Source organism: Hippocampus bargibanti, linkage group LG04 (genome assembly GCF_051943395.1).
Source record: "Hippocampus bargibanti isolate YZ-2025 linkage group LG04, ASM5194339v1, whole genome shotgun sequence".
Classification (NCBI taxonomy): domain Eukaryota; kingdom Metazoa; phylum Chordata; class Actinopteri; order Syngnathiformes; family Syngnathidae; genus Hippocampus; species Hippocampus bargibanti.
Window position 1 is genome coordinate 11,579,912 of NC_142737.1, and position 10,012 is coordinate 11,589,923.

At 40.2% G+C, this 10,012-nt stretch overlaps 1 long non-coding RNA gene across 2 annotated transcripts; it reads right to left on the reverse strand.

Moving 5' to 3' along the window:
* Positions 1-1,028: 1,028 nt before the first annotated feature.
* Positions 1,029-9,799, reverse strand: LOC148898996 (uncharacterized). 2 transcript variants are annotated; one of them, XR_016114678.1, is made up of 3 exons: positions 9,763-9,799; positions 9,597-9,676; positions 1,029-1,674 (listed from the first exon to the last, which is right to left on the reverse strand). It is a non-coding gene; the product is annotated as an uncharacterized LOC148898996 (long non-coding RNA). The 2 variants fall into 2 exon arrangements; XR_016114679.1 differs by having other exon boundaries at positions 1,029-2,169.
* Positions 9,800-10,012: the final 213 nt, after the last annotated feature.

The window sequence follows — 10,012 nt, forward strand, 5'->3', positions numbered from 1 at the left end:
GTGAATGTGAAATGCCGGGAGAAGCATTTTAAAACGGCAACACGTAAACTTAGCTGAATCAGCTATGGTCTTAAACATGATGCAAAAGTGCCCCCCGTGCCTCATCGTCGGGACTCAACAAAGGTAAACCAACTTTTGTGTTGATTTTATTTTCACGTTTTGTTCGTTTTAAGGACCCGGTATGGCTTGTGTGTATGTGCGTTCGTTGCGCGCGTGTGTCGTAGCTGGTTGATCCCGGCAGGCTGGTTCATCGAAAAGTACTGTAGGTCTTTTGGTCAAAAAAGGTTGAGCACACCTGCTATAAACAGTCCTCAAGTATCAAAATAAAAACAATGAACGTGACAAACCCTTAACTAAATTCTACAATCATTTTCATGGAAATGGAATGGAATTGCATCTTCCAGCGTTTACAAACTCAAATGTATCCCTATATTTGAATCAAAGTGTGAATGGTTTGTTTATTTACAATAGTTCTTAAAAAGTCAAAACTTTTTCGGCCATTAATGTGACCATAAGCCTGTACGACTCAAAAAAAAAAATATATATAGAAGAAAAAAAGCCCATGAACAGCCTACTAGCATATTTAAAATGTATCTGGAAGGAGTAATAGGCAGTTGTATATCTTTACTCGCCCTCTTAAAAAAAGAATTAAAAAAATTAACATAAATATGACATGTAATAAATTTCCATCAAAATATGTATACTTTTGTGTATATACTGTAAGCAATTATTTGATGGGAGATGGGAACCTTACATACCGTTGTAAAATTGGACCACTATCATGGACAATAAAACAAAGCTTTATTCAAAGAGATGCGATTTGCTCTTTTGCTGCATCTTTGGGTGTCTGAAGTGAAGGCTGGGACTTTCTCATGGGAACAAATATGAGGAATGCAAGCAAAGCTGGGAAGAGGAAGAAAAAAACTGTCTCATTCATGTACAGTAATTCTCAGTCCAATCTGAAAAGAAGGCGTATTGAAATGGTTTTATATCGCTGACCACGGCATGAAATGAGCTTCAAGTCACAGTTAGGAAGAAACTTTAGATGCAGGAATGCTTTTATTTTTGTAGCTCAATGAATGAACAGGCTTTTTGCAGTTTTGAACTCCTAATCAGAACAATATTTGATCACCTGGTTTGAGAAATGGGCCACATATGCAATAAATCATCTACTTTCACAAAATGCGCTGGTTTGAAAAGGAAGTGAACCTGCGAATGTCTATGAAAAATGGAACATATCGGCTCTTCCTTTTTAACAACCACGTACAGTACCGGCAAAAAGCTCATTTGTGCTTTGATAGAAGTCATTTTAACGGTGTGGGTTCAGATCAGGTAAACGCCGTGCTGATCGGCTTACCCATCAGATCTATACAGTAGAAGGGATTTGACGCTGTAAAATCACATGGGCTCATTCACAAGATGTCAAGATCAAACCATCGTGACGTGTCAGCGGATGACAGATCCCACCTCAAAGCAAACTTCATCCCTCATCAGAACTACAATCACGGATTTACTGTTAATCTTTTAATGCCAACGCATGTTCTAGGGTTGTACGTGAGCGAGATGACCTGTGGTGAAGTCCAGCGAGGTCGATGAATGACTCCTGATGACTTTTACAGGCAAAAGCAACATTGGAGAGCTTGCCAATTTATTCATATTTGGCAACGTTTTTTCCTACAGGAAGTCATGGAAACAGCATTAACTTCATGAAATACTCCATGTAGGAGAAGAAAGTGATTTTACAAGTCCATGATGGACAGGTGACCTAGAGAGTCTTATTTATTTTTTATTTTTAACGCTTTAAAGTGACCCGAATGCTAATTTTTCAAGGATGGCACAAATGACTTGCATGTATTTCACATTGCTTGTGCCCTATGAATTAAATAAATGTCAGATGGCAACAGGGATACTGCATGAGGGTAACATTCATACATTGTCACTTTTTTGACAACTTTTTTTCATACATTGTCACTTTTTTGTTTCCTGACATCAGAAAAACGTTTCATAGCATCTAAAATACCCAAAACACACAGTATGATATTTTTATTCAAATGCAAAACACCAATAAAAATGACTTAAAGTGTCCAAAATCTGCCAAAAAATTGAGCTGCGAATTGGGCATTTTCAGAAAGTCCCGCCCCCAGTTCGTGACGTCACACCAAGACATTGCTGGAAAATCAAAACAATGGCTTTAGATTCGGAGAATATGCATTCTTGTTACACATCCAGTTATGAATATGATTCAAATAGTTCTGAAGAGGAAAGCACACATGTTTGCAATCGAATGAATCAGCCCGTTTCCACAGGCTGATAAATTCCTTACATGGAGCTTGGTTGCCCTCTTCTGGCTCTTTTTGGTGCAACATGACGTTTTCAGACCAAACAAGTACAGCAAAATATATTGACGTGATGGAAGGACTGCTACAATGTGTCCTTTTTTCGGTCAGGGGCGTTCCTTCAGTGACGTCACGTACGGACTCGTCACCAATTCGAAAACAAGACTTCCTGAATATTCAGCACGAGTCTTAAAACGTAAAATATAGCTATATGCGGTGGAATCTTTGTAAAATACGCCCAGTAGAAGTCATTTGAAGCCATTTTACAAATTATGGACACAACTTGTCCGGAGGCGTCGGTTGTCCTTTAAATAAGTATGATTTCAAGATGCTGCATAAGTCAGAGTCTCATTTACATATGTTCTTCGGAATCATGCAAATTAGTCAAATGAAGTCATGTCGTGTCATGCACTGTGTGCCAGCCATGTAAATAAGGTACAGGATGTATGGATGATGTGACACGTGTATTTTTGGTTCACTGAAGCCTCTCATTCACAGCTGTCAAAGTCAAGGCCAAATCTGGCCCCCCACATCATTTTATTCGGCCCGCGAAAGCAAATCAAGCATGGCAACTTCCATAACGCTTGCTAAAATACGTACCAAAATTTCAAATTCTCTTGTGTAATAAATTAGAGAGACATTGTAAGCAATTTCCTATTGCACAACACATCATTCCAGTAACTTAAACAATAAGCCATTATTCTCGACAATGTGAATAAAGTTATAATGGCTCTCCAAGGGAAATGGTCACTAAAATGTGGCCCTCCACAAAAATGGGCTTGAAACCTTTGCTCTAAATCAGGGGTCGGGAACCTATGGCTGGCGAGCCATATATGGCTCTTTTGATGATTGCATATGGCTCTCCGATAAATCTAAATACATATTCTCGCTTTTTTCTGTTCATTTTCTGTTGGGGCTGATGAGATGAGATGAGATGAGATACTGGCCGTCAGTCGAAACAGGTAAACGCCCCTTTAAATGAGCCCCACGAGTAAAAACAAAGTACACTTCAGCTTGAATACACCAAATTCGCCTTTGTCGAGAGAAAAGGTTCTGATTCTAATTTGCAATGAAACAATACCATCGCTGAAACACATGAATGTCAGTGACATTTTAACAAACCCCATGTTAATGTTAGCATCAATATACTTCTGTGAGAAGTATGTTGCATCGCAAATGTGGAAGCTAATGAGCCATGTGCAGGCTAGCTAGCAGTAACTTTGCGTATGGAGCCGGCAAGTTGACTTTCATTCCGATCGTTTGGCTGGATTTTTACCAATCGTGAGGAACGGAAAACCATTCATTTTAACGGTGTGTACTATCACAAAGTTACAGTAAAGTCTCGTTATATCGATATTGGATATATCGATAGTCCCGGTTATATCGATACTATTTCTATGCACGCACGGATAAAATTACATGCAAACAGGGTCGGATATATCGATAGTCCCGGTTATATCGATATTTTTTCGAACTCCCTTGAGTATCGATATAACGAGACTTTACTGTATTTTAAATAATACATTCTGACATTTTGTTGAAAAGTGGCCGTGCGTGTGTGTGTGCACGCGTGTGTTGTGGCTCTCGCTGAAAGCCATTTCTAAATATTTTACTTTTATGGCTCTCTTCGTCAAAAAGGTTCCCGACCCCTGCTCTAAATAGTCCGTCCATAGGTGTTAATGTTTGTTTGTGTATACCAGGAATCACCAATATGGTGCCCGCAGTCACCAGGAAGCCCTTGCAAACAATATGACCAGCCCGTCGGGCCTACTCCAAAAATAGCTCAGCGCTGATGAAACATTGTGACTCTTCAGGATTATTGTAGAAACGATCATTTTGCCGATTCATTTTTGGCCACGGCATTCAACAAGGAGGAGACTCTGCTGAGCGGTTGCACCTTTTCAGCATATGCCAGCACTGTTTTTGATTTGGGAAGAACGTCTGTGCCATTTGACTGTCATCGCTGAACAGCTCTGGAGCGATTGTGAAACTGTTGGACAGTCTGCGGCTGAATGGATGCATGGCACACGATGAGAAGAAAGGAGCGTCGATGCGTATGTGGAACTGTCGCAGCTTGGAATTGAAGCGGATTTACATGGGACAGAAGATATGAGACAATCTTTTCGTCAATGGATGCACAGCTGCGTGTTTGCTTTCATCATTTAGCTTGTAGCAGACATGCACATTCCACCATGACGTCTCTGATCCACTGGTGAAAAGGACGCTTTGGTCCTCTCCTCTTTAATCTAGAAATGCTTCATACAACAGAGGTGTAGAATGTCCTTAAGATTGAATGACTGTCTGCGTCTTTTATGTTGTGTAACATTATTTGTTATTTAGTTATTTTAGTCGTTTTTTTGTTGTTTGTTTGTTGTTGTTTTGACTTCATGATGGAACCGTGAGAATGGCCACCTTTACAGCAGCATCTGTATTTTGTTTTTGTACTTCTTCCTTTCCTCTTATTTTCATCACTTTGCTGCTGTGAAAATGTAAATTTCTCCACTGCGAGACTAATAAAGGCTAATCCAATCCAAAATGTGAATCCTGGCCGATATATTTTATGAATTGCATCTATTTCCTAATTATTGTGAGAAATCACAAATGTGATCAATGTCTTCTTAGAAAGGAAGAACGCTGTAGAAAATAAATAATTGAACAATTCAGGCCACGCCAATAGATAATACCAATACATGCCCCGTTTGCAGGCAGACTGCTTATTTTTAAGACCTTTTTTATCGTTTAATTACTGTTATGAGAAAACCACACTGTGTGTTTTTATGACATACGGTACATAGTTGGTAAAGACACCCGAATGACACAATGCCCGCCTTACATCTGTGAAAACATGCTCAGCAGTCGTCTGATGTTGCAGCGTGCAGCAACAAGCAGGTGTCTAACACAGCTTTGTGAGCCACAACCTCCCTTCCAAAAAGCAAAAAAAAAAATCAAATTGAGCATGAGTCATTACATTAAACACCAATGAAAATCTTACTAACAGTCTCCTGATCTTACGTAGGTAAATTGCTCAGAGACTCAATGCAAAACGTTCTTTGGTTTTGAATGAAACAGTCAAGGAGAAGAAGTGACACAATTTCCAGTGCCGCAATGGAATGACGCCCAAACATGAAAAAGGTGAAAGAGAAAATCGGCAGAGGGAGAAGCGTAACAGATGTTTCTATGCTTTATCTGGACTGCTCCTTCCACTTATCTTGTGAAGATACAGGAAATGAACAAACAGTAATAATGTTTACAGTGTTGACTTCACAGCAGATGCTTGACTGTGTCCTACAACAATTGGTACTGTTCTAGAGGAGATGACATACTGTATCTTTTTTTGCCAACTTGCTAAGAATGGGACTGCAGTGGCATTACTGTATTTTACGATGTACAAGATGCACCCAAAAGCCTTGATTTACTTTACAAGATGACCCTGTGCCTTATACGCAGGTGCACGTTATAGGTGAAGTCATATTGAGCCATAACAGGACTGGTGACTACTGTCAGCCACCGACTCAATTTCCCCCTGTAGAAAGTAGTGCATAACTCAGTCCTCTACCGTAGCGCCCTATAATGTGGTGTGCCTTATATTTGGAAAACATGATAACTCAGTTCACAAACACTTTAGCTCGCCAACTTTTCGCCTCATGAAGATTAAATTCGCAAGCATATAGTCTTGGCTGACAAACTAGTTTTCGGTGGACGAACCAAACCACGCAGTGCCACGGTGACTGACAGACTAGTTTTTGTCACCCCCTTTTTTTGAGTGCAGACGTGGTTTGTTATCGAGTGGAGTACTTTTGAGTACTTTTAAGTCGACCATTTCTACGTGTGGCAAAGGGTGTTTCTGTGTTGACTAAGCAACGGTCTCAGGCAATAGAAGAGGTTGAAAAACCTCTGTTGATTTGGATTAACGAAAAGCAGCTAGCAGGGGACAGTGTGAGTGAGGGTATGATCGTCGAGAAAGCATGGCAACTATCATCAAGATATCATCAAGAGGCAACTACATCAACGACCATCACAAAGGTAAATAAAATGACTTTATTATACAGTACAGTTTATTTATTTAATTACAATAGCACATTTATTATACATAAGATAAGGTATATTTTGTGTGGTTTTAAGGCTTATTTAGTAGAAAATTGTGTTTTATAGGAACCTGGGAATGGATTATTCTCATTTTTAATGGTTTCTTATGGGAAATAAAAGTTTGGTCGACGAACTTTTCGCCTTACACACACTTTCTGGGAACCAATTCGTAAGCTGAGGTATCACTGTATTTCTATATTATATTTGCAAAACGTTTTTTTCATTCATTGAAGGTGTGCCTTATATATGGAAAAAGTTTGAAAATACATCATTGATTGGGGGTGCGCCTTATACTCTGGTGCGTCCTATACACCGGAAAATACGGTAATTGACATAGAAATAGTTTTTCCCCGTAATCAAACTAAAATGTTGAAAAAAAGTTGAAGGGATTCACAATTTCAAGGCAAAAAAAATCAAGAAAATATATTTATATATATTTTTGCAAAAACGGGTTTAAACACATATAAGAACAAATAAATAAATATTTTATTCCCAAATTTATAGATATTAGTAAAAAATAATCTGCAACTTGCCTGTTTCAATATGCTCATTGTTGTGTGGCATAAATGTTAATAATGTGGTTATGGAAATGGAACAAAATATTCTTCTGTGCTGCAGATCTAGCAATGAAGGTTTATGTCCCTTTTCAAAAATACGACCTCACACACGGCACTCTCCTTTACACTCAATTAAATTCTTACTTTGTTTGTGCAGAACACAATGACCAACCAAAAATTTCAAATTTGGGCCTAGTATGGAAATGTCCCACAAAGAAAGTCTTTATTGTTAACTATCATGTTTTGGAATGGTAATAAGCATTCAAACCCAGAACCTTGCAACCCCGAGGCAACAGCGCTAATCACTAGGTCACTGCGCCACCCGCTGTCAAGTGAAACAAACTCGCTCAAAAACTCTACTTTCCCATCAACAACTTTGTTTGGGATGACGGATATACAGTACACTCCACTCCATAAAGCGTTTTCGATTACATTCTCTCAAAAGACGGTCTCCAAATCAAACAAGGAATGTTTTTCACTAGCTGATCTCTGAACCTTTCCATCTTGCTCACGTATGGGAACGGACCACCTGAGTCTTGACGCCGCGTTACGGGATTCTGTGGGAATGCGAGTCGTGGACAGAACAGACACGGTCCTGTCTTAGCTTGATGGGGATTATGCAACCGTCATTCACAGATGTCAGCATTCCCCACCTCAAATTACATCGCGCTTGCTCACGCGCCATTTAAGTATACATCTCGACACGCCTACATGGGACAATTTTATTTGTATTTTTTGTGTACTTCCATCACGGCTTGGTTCGGGGCGGAAATAAAAAAAAAATCTTTCGCACCGCCCGACCCACTCTCGACGACACACTGCAAGAATCAAGACAAGAGCGCAGAAAATCCTACTGGACGCTCCACACCCTGCCCACCACCTTTTCCAACTACTCCCCTAATGCAGGCGCTACGATCCATGCGCACCAAATCCAGCAGATATTTAAAGGACAACCGACGTCTCAGGACAAGTTGTGTCCATAATTTGTAAAATGGCTTCAAATGACTTCTACTGGGCGTATTTTAAATAAGATTCCAACGCATATAGCTATATTTTACGTTTTAAGACTCGCGCTGAATATTCCGGAAGTCTTGTTTTTGAGTTGGTGACGAGTCCTCACGTGACGTCAGAAAAGGACCCCCCCCTGACTGTAAAAAAGACGCATTGTGGCGTCTTTCCATCACGTCAATGTATTTTGCTGTACTGTTTTTTTTAAACCCTTGTGTTACATCCAAAAGCCGCCAGCAGAGGGAGTCCAAGCTCCATGCAAGGAATGTAACAGCCTGTGGAAACGGACTGTTTCATTCCTCACAGGAGCTGGTCGCCATTTTTCTGCCTTTTTTGTGGGACGTTACATTGCAGTCCAGATGCCTCAAAATGACACGGAAGGACTTCTTTAATCGATGGCAAACATGTATGCTTTCCTCTTCAGAACTATTTGAATCATATTCATAACTGGATGTGTAACAAGAAAGCATATTCTCCGAATTTGAAGCCATTGTTTTTATTCTCCAGCAATGCAAGACGTCTTGGTGTGACGTCACGAACTGAGGGCGGGACTTTCTGAAAATGCCCAATTCGCAGCTCAATTTTTTTTTTGCAGATTTTGGACACAAGTCATTTTTATTGGTGTTTTGCATTTGACAAAAAATATCATACTGCGTGTTTGGGGTATTTTAGATGCTATAAAACGTTTTTCTGATGTCAGTTAAAAAACAAAAAATTGACGTCGGTTGCCCTTTAAACAGCTTCTTCCCCCTTCGCCATTAACTTTCTAAACAGTAACACAAATATACAGACGCTCCCCAACTTACGAACGAGATACGTTCCAAACGGTCGTTCGTAAGGTGAATTTGTTCATAAGTTGCTTCAGTGCTATATTTTGTATGGAATGTATGTTTAAGGCTTATATAAGTAAATAAATATATGCTTTATAAAGATATGTTTAACTAGAGAGAATACTACATATGTTACTACAAAAATGTTTGTATGTACCATTGTTCGTAACTCGAATGTTTGTAAGTAGGGGAGCGTCTGTAACTGTATAATTGGTCTGTGTATGCTCTCAGTCGAACAGGAGTGGTCCATTGAGGAAAATGTTTCTTCAGCTGTCATCTGTACTTTGAATGTGTCGGACATTTCGCTCCTCATCCGACGAGCTTCGTCAGCGAACTAAAGTTGTGCTGGTATCCCTGGCCCTACATATATATATCCTTAATGGACATAGGTGGCTGTGCCAGACCTCTGCCCTGATAGGTCCCTGGTCTAAGGCTGGGGGAGCAGTAGACTACTCCCTGAAGCCAATCTGATTACCTCTTAATTACCTTTAATGTTCTATCCCTGACTCTGATTGCCTCATTAGCTCTGGTATCACCTAATTCACATGACTAAGCCTACGTGGTAACGACCTAAGAAGTTTGTTGTAAGCACAGTCGCAATTAAACCTTAAACCGCCATGGCCATTTTGGTGAAGGGTTTTGCTGTTTACAAAAATTGCTTCTTTTAGTCCCCTTTCAAACCATCTTTAGCTAAGATTTTAACCTCACTGTCGTCAAATGAGTGTTTGCTAGCATACAGGTGCAGATGTACAGCAGATTGAGGTCCACTAGCATTGTACCTGCGATGTTGAGAGAGTCTTTTTGATTCAGATTCTGATTCTGACGGACATCGTTGGTGACGCGGTGTCGACGTGGGTATCTGCGGCATGCAAATGAATGAGGGAGACATTGTGACATGAAGCTTAGAAGAGATACAAGAACAAAAGATGAATGAGCATCACGCACCGCCGAGGGTAAGCTCACGTCCGCCCGCGGGGCTTGCGAAAGTGTGTTTCATAAAGAATGAAAAGGATCTGCCTAAAACTGAACTCAGGAGGAACAGGGTGTGGGGGAAGGATCATAAGCATCACCATTGGCTCAGAGTACACTGCCTGATTTTCGCTCTATTCTGATTGGCCGAGAGATATGGCCTCACCTTATCCGGGGGTTACTATGGTTCATTGACAGGGGAGATTTCCTTTTCTGCGTTGGGTGC